The 14,951-nt window shown below is 53.3% G+C and overlaps 6 non-coding genes across 6 annotated transcripts; all 6 read left to right on the forward strand.

Moving 5' to 3' along the window:
* Nucleotides 1–562: 562 nt before the first annotated feature.
* On the forward strand, nucleotides 563–681 carry LOC132534557 (5S ribosomal RNA). The gene has a single exon (XR_009546253.1). It is a non-coding gene; the product is annotated as a 5S ribosomal RNA (ribosomal RNA).
* Nucleotides 682–3,042: 2,361 nt separating this feature from the next.
* On the forward strand, nucleotides 3,043–3,161 carry LOC132534558 (5S ribosomal RNA). The gene has a single exon (XR_009546254.1). It is a non-coding gene; the product is annotated as a 5S ribosomal RNA (ribosomal RNA).
* A 2,359-nt stretch (nucleotides 3,162–5,520) lies between these two features.
* On the forward strand, nucleotides 5,521–5,639 carry LOC132534424 (5S ribosomal RNA). Its single transcript, XR_009546151.1, has one exon. It is a non-coding gene; the product is annotated as a 5S ribosomal RNA (ribosomal RNA).
* Nucleotides 5,640–8,006: 2,367 nt separating this feature from the next.
* LOC132534560 (5S ribosomal RNA) lies at nucleotides 8,007–8,125 on the forward strand. The gene has a single exon (XR_009546256.1). It is a non-coding gene; the product is annotated as a 5S ribosomal RNA (ribosomal RNA).
* Nucleotides 8,126–10,500: 2,375 nt separating this feature from the next.
* Nucleotides 10,501–10,619, forward strand: LOC132534561 (5S ribosomal RNA). The gene has a single exon (XR_009546257.1). It is a non-coding gene; the product is annotated as a 5S ribosomal RNA (ribosomal RNA).
* Nucleotides 10,620–12,984: 2,365 nt separating this feature from the next.
* Nucleotides 12,985–13,103, forward strand: LOC132534416 (5S ribosomal RNA). The gene has a single exon (XR_009546143.1). It is a non-coding gene; the product is annotated as a 5S ribosomal RNA (ribosomal RNA).
* The last annotated feature ends 1,848 nt before the right edge of the window (nucleotides 13,104–14,951 follow it).

Here is a 14,951-nt window from a genome sequence, read left to right on the forward strand (position 1 = left end):
TAGGCAAGACAACTGCTTTGCCACCACCAGACCTTTTCTTCTCCTCCTCCTGCTCCTCCTCCTGCTCCTCCACCTCCTCCTCCTCAGCTGGGAGTGGGTCTCCCTGTGGGAGTGGGGCTTGTGCTCTCCTTGGCCCTGGTGCCTGGTTCTCCCGCTCCAGGAGAAGCAGTTGGGTGGGTCAGCAGGCAGCCTGTGGAGCAGAGGCAGTTAGCCGGCAGCAGGCATCATGCAGGCAGGCAGGCAGGCAGGCAGGCAGGCAGGCAGGCTGTCCGTGTGTATGTGGCGTGCGTGTGGGTGCGCAGCGTGTCCCCGCATGTGTCGCTGCCAGCCTGCCTGCCTGTGCAGCGGTGTGGGCTTTGTGAGGGGTGCTGGGTGGTGATGGTGGTGGTGGCTGGGGCGGAGGCTGGGGCGGCGTGGGGTGGGTGGGGGTGGTGTGTTGGGTGCAGGTGGCCAGCGGGCACTCGTGGAGGGGTGGCAGTGTGCGGAGCCGGCCAGTGGGCGTCGCTGTTGCGCCGGCGGCTGGCGGCTTGGCTTCTTGAGGCCGGCAGAAAGGGCTGTGTGCGTCTACGGCCATACCACCCTGAACACGCCCGATCTCGTCTGATCTCGGAAGCTAAGCAGGGTCGGGCCTGGTTAGTACTTGGATGGGAGACCGCCTGGGAATACCGGGTGCTGTAGGCTTTTGCTGCCTGCCTGCCTGCCTGCCTGCCTGCCTCTGCAGCGCATTGCCCAGCAGCTTGTCCTGGGCACACGACCCCTTCTTCTCTCTCGCTCTCTCTCTTTTTCATCTGTTCTGGACAAGTTGTTTTTTTGGAAAGACTTTTTTATGGATGAGAACGATAGGAGGACAGAGGGAGAACCACACATCACTCTGGCACATGTGCTGCCGGGGATCCAACTCGGGACCTCATGCTTGAGAGTCTAAAGCTTGACCACCCCACCACCTCCCGGAATCCTTTTGGAAAATCATTGTTATGTCTTGATTCATTCCCTTTGGTTGCCCTGGTTGTTTTATTGTTGGAGTTATGATGGATGTCGTTGTTGTTGGATAGGACCGAGAGAAATGGAGAGTGGAGGGGAAGACAGAGAGGGAGAGAGAAAGACAGACACCCACAGACCTGCTTCACCACTTGGGAAGCGACTCCCCTGCAGGTGGGGAGCCGGGGGCTCGAACAGGGATCCTTACGCCAGTCCTTGTGCTTTGCGCCAGGTGTGCTTAAGCTTCTCTCTCTCTGTCTCTGTCTCTCTCTGCCTCTCTCCCTCTCTCTGTCTCTCTCCCTCTCTCTCTCAAATTTATTTATTTATTTATTTATTTATTTATTTATTTATCAAAAAGAAACATTGAGAAAACCACTGGAGAAGAGGGGTCCAACTGCACACAATTCCCACCACCAGAACTCTGTATCCCCTCCCCTCCCTTGCCCTCCCCTCCTCTGGTAGCTTTCCAATTCTTTATCCCTCTGGGATTATGGACCCAGGGTCACTGTGGGATGCAGAAGGTGTGTGTGCGTGTGTGTGTGTGTGTGTGCGTGCGTGTGTGTGCACGCGTGTGTACGTGTGCATGTGCATGTGCGTGTGCATGTGCATGTGCGTGTGTGGTGTGCGGGTGGGAGTTCTGGCTTCTGTAACTGCTTCCCAGCTGAACATGAGCGTTGACAGGTCGGTCCATACTGCAACCTGGCTCTCTCTTTCCCTAGCGGGGAAGGGCTCTGGGGAAGCGGAGCTCCAGGACACATGGGTGGGGTTGTCTGTCCAGGGAAGTCTGGTCAGCATCATGCTAGCATCTGGAACCTGGTGGTGCAAAATAGAGTTAACTTATAAATCCAAACCAATTGTTGACCAATGATGGGCCTAAAGAGTGGACTAGTACAGATGAAGAGTGTGGTTGCTCTCCATTTTGTAGACAGCTAGGAGGCATATTTGAGTTACATTCCAAAGGGCCTGTGGCTATACTAGTGTTTGTTTGTTTGTTTGTTTGTTTGTTTTTCAGCCTGAGCCTGAAATCTGAAATGCAGGTAGATCCTAATTATTCTCTGGGGAGGCAATGTCATGGCTGGCAGAAGGACCAGAAAGCTGGATCAGGGATGAGAGTAGCTCCCAAATCTGGGAAAGGTGTATAAATATTCTTGGCCATCAACCCAATTGATGTGATGTGATCTGATCTGGGGTCCATATTCAGCTTAGGAGTGAGCCTATGTGAATTGGGTTAACTTTGCAAAAGCCCTGCTTCCCTTTTCTCTCTCTCTCTCTCTCTCTCTCTCTCTCAAGTGTCTCCCTCTCTCTCCCTCTTTCTTTCTCTCTCTCTCCCTCAGCTTCTTTCTCCTTTCTTTTCTTCCTAACTTCTTTCTGCTCTCTGTCATATCAGTACTCACCTAGGGTTTAGGGTAATGCTGGTCATTGAACTCTTCTTTTCCTCTCTACATTTTTTTTTATGTTGTCAGTAAGTAATGACTTAACTATTGAAGTACTACCTGGACCCTTAGGCAAGACAACTGCTTTGCCACCACCAGACCTTTTCTTCTCCTCCTCCTGCTCCTCCTCCTGCTCCTCCACCTCCTCCTCCTCAGCTGGGAGTGGGTCTCCCTGTGGGAGTGGGGCTTGTGCTCTCCTTGGCCCTGGTGCCTGGTTCTCCCGCTCCAGGAGAAGCAGTTGGGTGGGTCAGCAGGCAGCCTGTGGAGCAGAGGCAGTTAGCCGGCAGCAGGCATCATGCAGGCAGGCAGGCAGGCAGGCAGGCAGGCAGGCAGGCTGTCCGTGTGTATGTGGCGTGCGTGTGGGTGCGCAGCGTGTCCCCGCATGTGTCGCTGCCAGCCTGCCTGCCTGTGCAGCGGTGTGGGCTTTGTGAGGGGTGCCGGGTGGTGATGGTGGTGGTGGCTGGGGCGGAGGCTGGGGCGGCGTGGGGTGGGTGGGGGTGGTGTGTTGGGTGCAGGTGGCCAGCGGGCACTCGTGGAGGGGTGGCAGTGTGCGGAGCCGGCCAGTGGGCGTCGCTGTTGCGCCGGCGGCTGGCGGCTTGGCTTCTTGAGGCCGGCAGAAAGGGCTGTGTGCGTCTACGGCCATACCACCCTGAACACGCCCGATCTCGTCTGATCTCGGAAGCTAAGCAGGGTCGGGCCTGGTTAGTACTTGGATGGGAGACCGCCTGGGAATACCGGGTGCTGTAGGCTTTTGCTGCCTGCCTGCCTGCCTGCCTGCCTGCCTCTGCAGCGCATTGCCCAGCAGCTTGTCCTGGGCACACGACCCCTTCTTCTCTCTCGCTCTCTCTCTTTTTCATCTGTTCTGGACAAGTTGTTTTTTTGGAAAGACTTTTTTATGGATGAGAACGATAGGAGGACAGAGGGAGAACCACACATCACTCTGGCACATGTGCTGCCGGGGATCCAACTCGGGACCTCATGCTTGAGAGTCTAAAGCTTGACCACCCCACCACCTCCCGGAATCCTTTTGGAAAATCATTGTTATGTCTTGATTCATTCCCTTTGGTTGCCCTGGTTGTTTTATTGTTGGAGTTATGATGGATGTCGTTGTTGTTGGATAGGACCGAGAGAAATGGAGAGTGGAGGGGAAGACAGAGAGGGAGAGAGAAAGACAGACACCCACAGACCTGCTTCACCACTTGGGAAGCGACTCCCCTGCAGGTGGGGAGCCGGGGGCTCGAACAGGGATCCTTACGCCAGTCCTTGTGCTTTGCGCCAGGTGTGCTTAAGCTTCTCTCTCTCTGTCTCTGTCTCTCTCTGCCTCTCTCCCTCTCTCTGTCTCTCTCCCTCTCTCTCTCAAATTTATTTATTTATTTATTTATTTATTTATTTATTTATCAAAAAGAAACATTGAGAAAACCACTGGAGAAGAGGGGTCCAACTGCACACAATTCCCACCACCAGAACTCTGTATCCCCTCCCCTCCCTTGCCCTCCCCTCCTCTGGTAGCTTTCCAATTCTTTATCCCTCTGGGATTATGGACCCAGGGTCACTGTGGGATGCAGAAGGTGTGTGTGCGTGTGTGTGTGTGTGTGTGCGTGCGTGTGTGTGCACGCGTGTGTACGTGTGCATGTGCATGTGCGTGTGCATGTGCATGTGCGTGTGTGGTGTGCGGGTGGGAGTTCTGGCTTCTGTAACTGCTTCCCAGCTGAACATGAGCGTTGACAGGTCGGTCCATACTGCAACCTGGCTCTCTCTTTCCCTAGCGGGGAAGGGCTCTGGGGAAGCGGAGCTCCAGGACACATGGGTGGGGTTGTCTGTCCAGGGAAGTCTGGTCAGCATCATGCTAGCATCTGGAACCTGGTGGTGCAAAATAGAGTTAACTTATAAATCCAAACCAATTGTTGACCAATGATGGGCCTAAAGAGTGGACTAGTACAGATGAAGAGTGTGGTTGCTCTCCATTTTGTAGACAGCTAGGAGGCATATTTGAGTTACATTCCAAAGGGCCTGTGGCTATACTAGTGTTTGTTTGTTTGTTTGTTTGTTTGTTTTTCAGCCTGAGCCTGAAATCTGAAATGCAGGTAGATCCTAATTATTCTCTGGGGAGGCAATGTCATGGCTGGCAGAAGGACCAGAAAGCTGGATCAGGGATGAGAGTAGCTCCCAAATCTGGGAAAGGTGTATAAATATTCTTGGCCATCAACCCAATTGATGTGATGTGATCTGATCTGGGGTCCATATTCAGCTTAGGAGTGAGCCTATGTGAATTGGGTTAACTTTGCAAAAGCCCTGCTTCCCTTTTCTCTCTCTCTCTCTCTCTCAAGTGTCTCCCTCTCTCTCCCTCTTTCTTTCTCTCTCTCTCCCTCAGCTTCTTTCTCCTTTCTTTTCTTCCTAACTTCTTTCTGCTCTCTGTCATATCAGTACTCACCTAGGGTTTAGGGTAATGCTGGTCATTGAACTCTTCTTTTCCTCTCTACATTTTTTTTTATGTTGTCAGTAAGTAATGACTTAACTATTGAAGTACTACCTGGACCCTTAGGCAAGACAACTGCTTTGCCACCACCAGACCTTTTCTTCTCCTCCTCCTGCTCCTCCTCCTGCTCCTCCACCTCCTCCTCCTCAGCTGGGAGTGGGTCTCCCTGTGGGAGTGGGGCTTGTGCTCTCCTTGGCCCTGGTGCCTGGTTCTCCCGCTCCAGGAGAAGCAGTTGGGTGGGTCAGCAGGCAGCCTGTGGAGCAGAGGCAGTTAGCCGGCAGCAGGCATCATGCAGGCAGGCAGGCAGGCAGGCAGGCAGGCAGGCAGGCAGGCAGGCTGTCCGTGTGTATGTGGCGTGCGTGTGGGTGCGCAGCGTGTCCCCGCATGTGTCGCTGCCAGCCTGCCTGCCTGTGCAGCGGTGTGGGCTTTGTGAGGGGTGCCGGGTGGTGATGGTGGTGGTGGCTGGGGCGGAGGCTGGGGCGGCGTGGGGTGGGTGGGGGTGGTGTGTTGGGTGCAGGTGGCCAGCGGGCACTCGTGGAGGGGTGGCAGTGTGCGGAGCCGGCCAGTGGGCGTCGCTGTTGCGCCGGCGGCTGGCGGCTTGGCTTCTTGAGGCCGGCAGAAAGGGCTGTGTGCGTCTACGGCCATACCACCCTGAACACGCCCGATCTCGTCTGATCTCGGAAGCTAAGCAGGGTCGGGCCTAGTTAGTACTTGGATGGGAGACCGCCTGGGAATACCGGGTGCTGTAGGCTTTTGCTGCCTGCCTGCCTGCCTTCCTGCCTGCCTCTGCAGCGCATTGCCCAGCAGCTTGTCCTGGGCACACGACCCCTTCTTCTCTCTCGCTCTCTCTCTTTTTCATCTGTTCTGGACAAGTTGTTTTTTTGGAAAGACTTTTTTATGGATGAGAACGATAGGAGGACAGAGGGAGAACCACACATCACTCTGGCACATGTGCTGCCGGGGATCCAACTCGGGACCTCATGCTTGAGAGTCTAAAGCTTGACCACCCCACCACCTCCCGGAATCCTTTTGGAAAATCATTGTTATGTCTTGATTCATTCCCTTTGGTTGCCCTGGTTGTTTTATTGTTGGAGTTATGATGGATGTCGTTGTTGTTGGATAGGACCGAGAGAAATGGAGAGTGGAGGGGAAGACAGAGAGGGAGAGAGAAAGACAGACACCCACAGACCTGCTTCACCACTTGGGAAGCGACTCCCCTGCAGGTGGGGAGCCGGGGGCTCGAACAGGGATCCTTACGCCAGTCCTTGTGCTTTGCGCCAGGTGTGCTTAAGCTTCTCTCTCTCTGTCTCTGTCTCTCTCTGCCTCTCTCCCTCTCTCTGTCTCTCTCCCTCTCTCTCTCAAATTTATTTATTTATTTATTTATTTATTTATCAAAAAGAAACATTGAGAAAACCACTGGAGAAGAGGGGTCCAACTGCACACAATTCCCACCACCAGAACTCTGTATCCCCTCCCCTCCCTTGCCCTCCCCTCCTCTGGTAGCTTTCCAATTCTTTATCCCTCTGGGAGTATGGACCCAGGGTCACTGTGGGATGCAGAAGGTGTGTGTGCGTGTGTGTGTGTGTGTGTGTGTGTGCGTGCGTGCGTGCGTGTGTGTGCACGCGTGTGTACGTGTGCATGTGCATGTGCGTGTGCGTGTGCATGTGCGTGTGTGGTGTGCGGGTGGGAGTTCTGGCTTCTGTAACTGCTTCCCAGCTGAACATGAGCGTTGACAGGTCGGTCCATACTGCAACCTGGCTCTCTCTTTCCCTAGCGGGGAAGGGCTCTGGGGAAGCGGAGCTCCAGGACACATGGGTGGGGTTGTCTGTCCAGGGAAGTCTGGTCAGCATCATGCTAGCATCTGGAACCTGGTGGTGCAAAATAGAGTTAACTTATAAATCCAAACCAATTGTTGACCAATGATGGGCCTAAAGAGTGGACTAGTACAGATGAAGAGTGTGGTTGCTCTCCATTTTGTAGACAGCTAGGAGGCATATTTGAGTTACATTCCAAAGGGCCTGTGGCTATACTAGTGTTTCTTTGTTTGTTTGTTTTTCAGCCTGAGCCTGAAATCTGAAATGCAGGTAGATCCTAATTATTCTCTGGGGAGGCAATGTCATGGCTGGCAGAAGGACCAGAAAGCTGGATCAGGGATGAGAGTAGCTCCCAAATCTGGGAAAGGTGTATAAATATTCTTGGCCATCAACCCAATTGATGTGATGTGATGTGATGTGATCTGATCTGGGGTCCATATTCAGCTTAGGAGTGAGCCTATGTGAATTGGATTAACTTTGCAAAAGCCCTGCTTCCCTTTTCTCTCTCTCTCTCTCTCTCAAGTGTCTCCCTCTCTCTCCCTCTTTCTTTCTTTCTCTCTCTCTCCCTCAGCTTCTTTCTCCTTTCTTTTCTTCCTAACTTCTTTCTGCTCTCTGTCATATCAGTACTCACCTAGGGTTTAGGGTAATGCTGGTCATTGAACTCTTCTTTTCCTCTCTACATTTTTTTTTATGTTGTCAGTAAGTAATGACTTAACTATTGAAGTACTACCTGGACCCTTAGGCAAGACAACTGCTTTGCCACCACCAGACCTTTTCTTCTCCTCCTCCTGCTCCTCCTCCTGCTCCTCCACCTCCTCCTCCTCAGCTGGGAGTGGGTCTCCCTGTGGGAGTGGGGCTTGTGCTCTCCTTGGCCCTGGTGCCTGGTTCTCCCGCTCCAGGAGAAGCAGTTGGGTGGGTCAGCAGGCAGCCTGTGGAGCAGAGGCAGTTAGCCGGCAGCAGGCATCATGCAGGCAGGCAGGCAGGCAGGCAGGCAGGCAGGCAGGCAGGCTGTCCGTGTGTATGTGGCGTGCGTGTGGGTGCGCAGCGTGTCCCCGCATGTGTCGCTGCCAGCCTGCCTGCCTGTGCAGCGGTGTGGGCTTTGTGAGGGGTGCCGGGTGGTGATGGTGGTGGTGGCTGGGGCGGAGGCTGGGGCGGCGTGGGGTGGGTGGGGGTGGTGTGTTGGGTGCAGGTGGCCAGCGGGCACTCGTGGAGGGGTGGCAGTGTGCGGAGCCGGCCAGTGGGCGTCGCTGTTGCGCCGGCGGCTGGCGGCTTGGCTTCTTGAGGCCGGCAGAAAGGGCTGTGTGCGTCTACGGCCATACCACCCTGAACACGCCCGATCTCGTCTGATCTCGGAAGCTAAGCAGGGTCGGGCCTGGTTAGTACTTGGATGGGAGACCGCCTGGGAATACCGGGTGCTGTAGGCTTTTGCTGCCTGCCTGCCTGCCTGCCTGCCTGCCTCTGCAGCGCATTGCCCAGCAGCTTGTCCTGGGCACACGACCCCTTCTTCTCTCTCGCTCTCTCTCTTTTTCATCTGTTCTGGACAAGTTGTTTTTTTGGAAAGACTTTTTTATGGATGAGAACGATAGGAGGACAGAGGGAGAACCACACATCACTCTGGCACATGTGCTGCCGGGGATCCAACTCGGGACCTCATGCTTGAGAGTCTAAAGCTTGACCACCCCACCACCTCCCGGAATCCTTTTGGAAAATCATTGTTATGTCTTGATTCATTCCCTTTGGTTGCCCTGGTTGTTTTATTGTTGGAGTTATGATGGATGTCGTTGTTGTTGGATAGGACCGAGAGAAATGGAGAGTGGAGGGGAAGACAGAGAGGGAGAGAGAAAGACAGACACCCACAGACCTGCTTCACCACTTGGGAAGCGACTCCCCTGCAGGTGGGGAGCCGGGGGCTCGAACAGGGATCCTTACGCCAGTCCTTGTGCTTTGCACCAGGTGTGCTTAAGCTTCTCTCTCTCTGTCTCTGTCTCTCTCTGCCTCTCTCCCTCTCTCTGTCTCTCTCCCTCTCTCTCTCAAATTTATTTATTTATTTATTTATTTATTTATTTATCAAAAAGAAACATTGAGAAAACCACTGGAGAAGAGGGGTCCAACTGCACACAATTCCCACCACCAGAACTCTGTATCCCCTCCCCTCCCTTGCCCTCCCCTCCTCTGGTAGCTTTCCAATTCTTTATCCCTCTGGGAGTATGGACCCAGGGTCACTGTGGGATGCAGAAGGTGTGTGTGCGTGTGTGTGTGTGTGTGTGTGTGTGTGCGTGCGTGCGTGCGTGTGTGTGCACGCGTGTGTACGTGTGCATGTGCATGTGCGTGTGCGTGTGCATGTGCGTGTGTGGTGTGCGGGTGGGAGTTCTGGCTTCTGTAACTGCTTCCCAGCTGAACATGAGCGTTGACAGGTCGGTCCATACTGCAACCTGGCTCTCTCTTTCCCTAGCGGGGAAGGGCTCTGGGGAAGCGGAGCTCCAGGACACATGGGTGGGGTTGTCTGTCCAGGGAAGTCTGGTCAGCATCATGCTAGCATCTGGAACCTGGTGGTGCAAAATAGAGTTAACTTATAAATCCAAACCAATTGTTGACCAATGATGGGCCTAAAGAGTGGACTAGTACAGATGAAGAGTGTGGTTGCTCTCCATTTTGTAGACAGCTAGGAGGCATATTTGAGTTACATTCCAAAGGGCCTGTGGCTATACTAGTGTTTCTTTGTTTGTTTGTTTGTTTGTTTGTTTTTCAGCCTGAGCCTGAAATCTGAAATGCAGGTAGATCCTAATTATTCTCTGGGGAGGCAATGTCATGGCTGACAGAAGGACCAGAAAGCTGGATCAGGGATGAGAGTAGCTCCCAAATCTGGGAAAGGTGTATAAATATTCTTGGCCATCAACCCAATTGATGTGATGTGATCTGATCTGGGGTCCATATTCAGCTTAGGAGTGAGCCTATGTGAATTGGGTTAACTTTGCAAAAGCCCTGCTTCCCTTTTCTCTCTCTCTCTCTCTCTCAAGTGTCTCCCTCTCTCTCCCTCTTTCTTTCTTTCTTTCTCTCTCTCTCCCTCAGCTTCTTTCTCCTTTCTTTTCTTCCTAACTTCTTTCTGCTCTCTGTCATATCAGTACTCACCTAGGGTTTAGGGTAATGCTGCTCATTGAACTCTTCTTTTCCTCTCTACATTTTTTTTTATGTTGTCAGTAAGTAATGACTTAACTATTGAAGTACTACCTGGACCCTTAGGCAAGACAACTGCTTTGCCACCACCAGACCTTTTCTTCTCCTCCTCCTGCTCCTCCTCCTGCTCCTCCACCTCCTCCTCCTCAGCTGGGAGTGGGTCTCCCTGTGGGAGTGGGGCTTGTGCTCTCCTTGGCCCTGGTGCCTGGTTCTCCCGCTCCAGGAGAAGCAGTTGGGTGGGTCAGCAGGCAGCCTGTGGAGCAGAGGCAGTTAGCCGGCAGCAGGCATCATGCAGGCAGGCAGGCAGGCAGGCAGGCAGGCAGGCAGGCTGTCCGTGTGTATGTGGCGTGCGTGTGGGTGCGCAGCGTGTCCCCGCATGTGTCGCTGCCAGCCTGCCTGCCTGTGCAGCGGTGTGGGCTTTGTGAGGGGTGCCGGGTGGTGATGGTGGTGGTGGCTGGGGCGGAGGCTGGGGCGGCGTGGGGTGGGTGGGGGTGGTGTGTTGGGTGCAGGTGGCCAGCGGGCACTCGTGGAGGGGTGGCAGTGTGCGGAGCCGGCCAGTGGGCGTCGCTGTTGCGCCGGCGGCTGGCGGCTTGGCTTCTTGAGGCCGGCAGAAAGGGCTGTGTGCGTCTACGGCCATACCACCCTGAACACGCCCGATCTCGTCTGATCTCGGAAGCTAAGCAGGGTCGGGCCTGGTTAGTACTTGGATGGGAGACCGCCTGGGAATACCGGGTGCTGTAGGCTTTTGCTGCCTGCCTGCCTGCCTGCCTGCCTCTGCAGCGCATTGCCCAGCAGCTTGTCCTGGGCACACGACCCCTTCTTCTCTCTCGCTCTCTCTCTTTTTCATCTGTTCTGGACAAGTTGTTTTTTTGGAAAGACTTTTTTATGGATGAGAACGATAGGAGGACAGAGGGAGAACCACACATCACTCTGGCACATGTGCTGCCGGGGATCCAACTCGGGACCTCATGCTTGAGAGTCTAAAGCTTGACCACCCCACCACCTCCCGGAATCCTTTTGGAAAATCATTGTTATGTCTTGATTCATTCCCTTTGGTTGCCCTGGTTGTTTTATTGTTGGAGTTATGATGGATGTCGTTGTTGTTGGATAGGACCGAGAGAAATGGAGAGTGGAGGGGAAGACAGAGAGGGAGAGAGAAAGACAGACACCCACAGACCTGCTTCACCACTTGGGAAGCGACTCCCCTGCAGGTGGGGAGCCGGGGGCTCGAACAGGGATCCTTACGCCAGTCCTTGTGCTTTGCGCCAGGTGTGCTTAAGCTTCTCTCTCTCTGTCTCTGTCTCTCTCTGCCTCTCTCCCTCTCTCTGTCTCTCTCCCTCTCTCTCTCAAATTTATTTATTTATTTATTTATTTATTTATTTATTTATTTATCAAAAAGAAACATTGAGAAAACCACTGGAGAAGAGGGGTCCAACTGCACACAATTCCCACCACCAGAACTCTGTATCCCCTCCCCTCCCTTGCCCTCCCCTCCTCTGGTAGCTTTCCAATTCTTTATCCCTCTGGGAGTATGGACCCAGGGTCACTGTGGGATGCAGAAGGTGTGTGTGCGTGTGTGTGTGTGTGTGTGTGCGTGCGTGCGTGTGTTTGCACGCGTGTGTACGTGTGCATGTGCATGTGCGTGTGCGTGTGCATGTGCGTGTGTGGTGTGCGGGTGGGAGTTCTGGCTTCTGTAACTGCTTCCCAGCTGAACATGAGCGTTGACAGGTCGGTCCATACTGCAACCTGGCTCTCTCTTTCCCTAGCGGGGAAGGGCTCTGGGGAAGCGGAGCTCCAGGACACATGGGTGGGGTTGTCTGTCCAGGGAAGTCTGGTCAGCATCATGCTAGCATCTGGAACCTGGTGGTGCAAAATAGAGTTAACTTATAAATCCAAACCAATTGTTGACCAATGATGGGCCTAAAGAGTGGACTAGTACAGATGAAGAGTGTGGTTGCTCTCCATTTTGTAGACAGCTAGGAGGCATATTTGAGTTACATTCCAATGGGCCTGTGGCTATACTAGTGTTTCTTTGTTTGTTTGTTTGTTTGTTTGTTTTTCAGCCTGAGCCTGAAATCTGAAATGCAGGTAGATCCTAATTATTCTCTGGGGAGGCAATGTCATGGCTGGCAGAAGGACCAGAAAGCTGGATCAGGGATGAGAGTAGCTCCCAAATCTGGGAAAGGTGTATAAATATTCTTGGCCATCAACCCAATTGATGTGATGTGATCTGATCTGGGGTCCATATTCAGCTTAGGAGTGAGCCTATGTGAATTGGGTTAACTTTGCAAAAGCCCTGCTTCCCTTTTCTCTCTCTCTCTCTCAAGTGTCTCCCTCTCTCTCCCTCTTTCTTTCTTTCTTTCTTTCTCTCTCTCTCCCTCAGCTTCTTTCTCCTTTCTTTTCTTCCTAACTTCTTTCTGCTCTCTGTCATATCAGTACTCACCTAGGGTTTAGGGTAATGCTGGTCATTGAACTCTTCTTTTCCTCTCTACATTTTTTTTTATGTTGTCAGTAAGTAATGACTTAACTATTGAAGTACTACCTGGACCCTTAGGCAAGACAACTGCTTTGCCACCACCAGACCTTTTCTTCTCCTCCTCCTGCTCCTCCTCCTGCTCCTCCACCTCCTCCTCCTCAGCTGGGATTGGGTCTCCCTGTGGGAGTGGGGCTTGTGCTCTCCTTGGCCCTGGTGCCTGGTTCTCCCGCTCCAGGAGAAGCAGTTGGGTGGGTCAGCAGGCAGCCTGTGGAGCAGAGGCAGTTAGCCGGCAGCAGGCATCATGCAGGCAGGCAGGCAGGCAGGCAGGCAGGCAGGCTGTCCGTGTGTATGTGGCGTGCGTGTGGGTGCGCAGCGTGTCCCCGCATGTGTCGCTGCCAGCCTGCCTGCCTGTGCAGCGGTGTGGGCTTTGTGAGGGGTGCCGGGTGGTGATGGTGGTGGTGGCTGGGGCGGAGGCTGGGGCGGCGTGGGGTGGGTGGGGGTGGTGTGTTGGGTGCAGGTGGCCAGCGGGCACTCGTGGAGGGGTGGCAGTGTGCGGAGCCGGCCAGTGGGCGTCGCTGTTGCGCCGGCGGCTGGCGGCTTGGCTTCTTGAGGCCGGCAGAAAGGGCTGTGTGCGTCTACGGCCATACCACCCTGAACACGCCCGATCTCGTCTGATCTCGGAAGCTAAGCAGGGTCGGGCCTGGTTAGTACTTGGATGGGAGACCGCCCGGGAATACCGGGTGCTGTAGGCTTTTGCTGCCTGCCTGCCTGCCTGCCTGCCTGCCTCTGCAGCGCATTGCCCAGCAGCTTGTCCTGGGCACACGACCCCTTCTTCTCTCTCGCTCTCTCTCTTTTTCATCTGTTCTGGACAAGTTGTTTTTTTGGAAAGACTTTTTTATGGATGAGAACGATAGGAGGACAGAGGGAGAACCACACATCACTCTGGCACATGTGCTGCCGGGGATCCAACTCGGGACCTCATGCTTGAGAGTCTAAAGCTTGACCACCCCACCACCTCCCGGAATCCTTTTGGAAAATCATTGTTATGTCTTGATTCATTCCCTTTGGTTGCCCTGGTTGTTTTATTGTTGGAGTTATGATGGATGTCGTTGTTGTTGGATAGGACCGAGAGAAATGGAGAGTGGAGGGGAAGACAGAGAGGGAGAGAGAAAGACAGACACCCACAGACCTGCTTCACCACTTGGGAAGCGACTCCCCTGCAGGTGGGGAGCCGGGGGCTCGAACAGGGATCCTTACGCCAGTCCTTGTGCTTTGCGCCAGGTGTGCTTAAGCTTCTCTCTCTCTGTCTCTGTCTCTCTCTGCCTCTCTCCCTCTCTCTGTCTCTCTCCCTCTCTCTCTCAAATTTATTTATTTATTTATCAAAAAGAAACATTGAGAAAACCACTGGAGAAGAGGGGTCCAACTGCACACAATTCCCACCACCAGAACTCTGTATCCCCTCCCCTCCCTTGCCCTCCCCTCCTCTGGTAGCTTTCCAATTCTTTATCCCTCTGGGAGTATGGACCCAGGGTCACTGTGGGATGCAGAAGGTGTGTGTGCGTGTGTGTGTGTGTGTGTGTGTGCGTGCGTGCGTGCGTGTGTGTGCGTGCGTGCGTGCGTGCGTGTGTGTGCACGCGTGTGTACGTGTGCATGTGCATGTGCGTGTGCGTGTGCATGTGCGTGTGTGGTGTGCGGGTGGGAGTTCTGGCTTCTGTAACTGCTTCCCAGCTGAACATGAGCGTTGACAGGTCGGTCCATACTGCAACCTGGCTCTCTCTTTCCCTAGCGGGGAAGGGCTCTGGGGAAGCGGAGCTCCAGGACACATGGGTGGGGTTGTCTGTCCAGGGAAGTCTGGTCAGCATCATGCTAGCATCTGGAACCTGGTGGTGCAAAATAGAGTTAACTTATAAATCCAAACCAATTGTTGACCAATGATGGGCCTAAAGAGTGGACTAGTACAGATGAAGAGTGTGGTTGCTCTCCATTTTGTAGACAGCTAGGAGGCATATTTGAGTTACATTCCAAAGGGCCTGTGGCTATACTAGTGTTTCTTTGTTTGTTTGTTTGTTTGTTTTTCAGCCTGAGCCTGAAATCTGAAATGCAGGTAGATCCTAATTATTCTCTGGGGAGGCAATGTCATGGCTGGCAGAAGGACCAGAAAGCTGGATCAGGGATGAGAGTAGCTCCCAAATCTGGGAAAGGTGTATAAATATTCTTGGCCATCAACCCAATTGATGTGATGTGATCTGATCTGGGGTCCATATTCAGCTTAGGAGTGAGCCTATGTGAATTGGGTTAACTTTGCAAAAGCCCTGCTTCCCTTTTCTCTCTCTCTCTCTCAAGTGTCTCCCTCTCTCTCCCTCTTTCTTTCTTTCTTTCTCTCTCTCTCCCTCAGCTTCTTTCTCCTTTCTTTTCTTCCTAACTTCTTTCTGCTCTCTGTCATATCAGTACTCACCTAGGGTTTAGGGTAATGCTGGTCATTGAACTCTTCTTTTCCTCTCTACATTTTTTTTTATGTTGTCAGTAAGTAATGACTTAACTATTGAAGTACTACCTGGACCCTTAGGCAAGACAACTGCTTTGCCACCACCAGACCTTTT

The sequence above is a fragment of the Erinaceus europaeus genome, chromosome 18, assembly GCF_950295315.1.
Source record: "Erinaceus europaeus chromosome 18, mEriEur2.1, whole genome shotgun sequence".
Taxonomy (NCBI): domain Eukaryota; kingdom Metazoa; phylum Chordata; class Mammalia; order Eulipotyphla; family Erinaceidae; genus Erinaceus; species Erinaceus europaeus.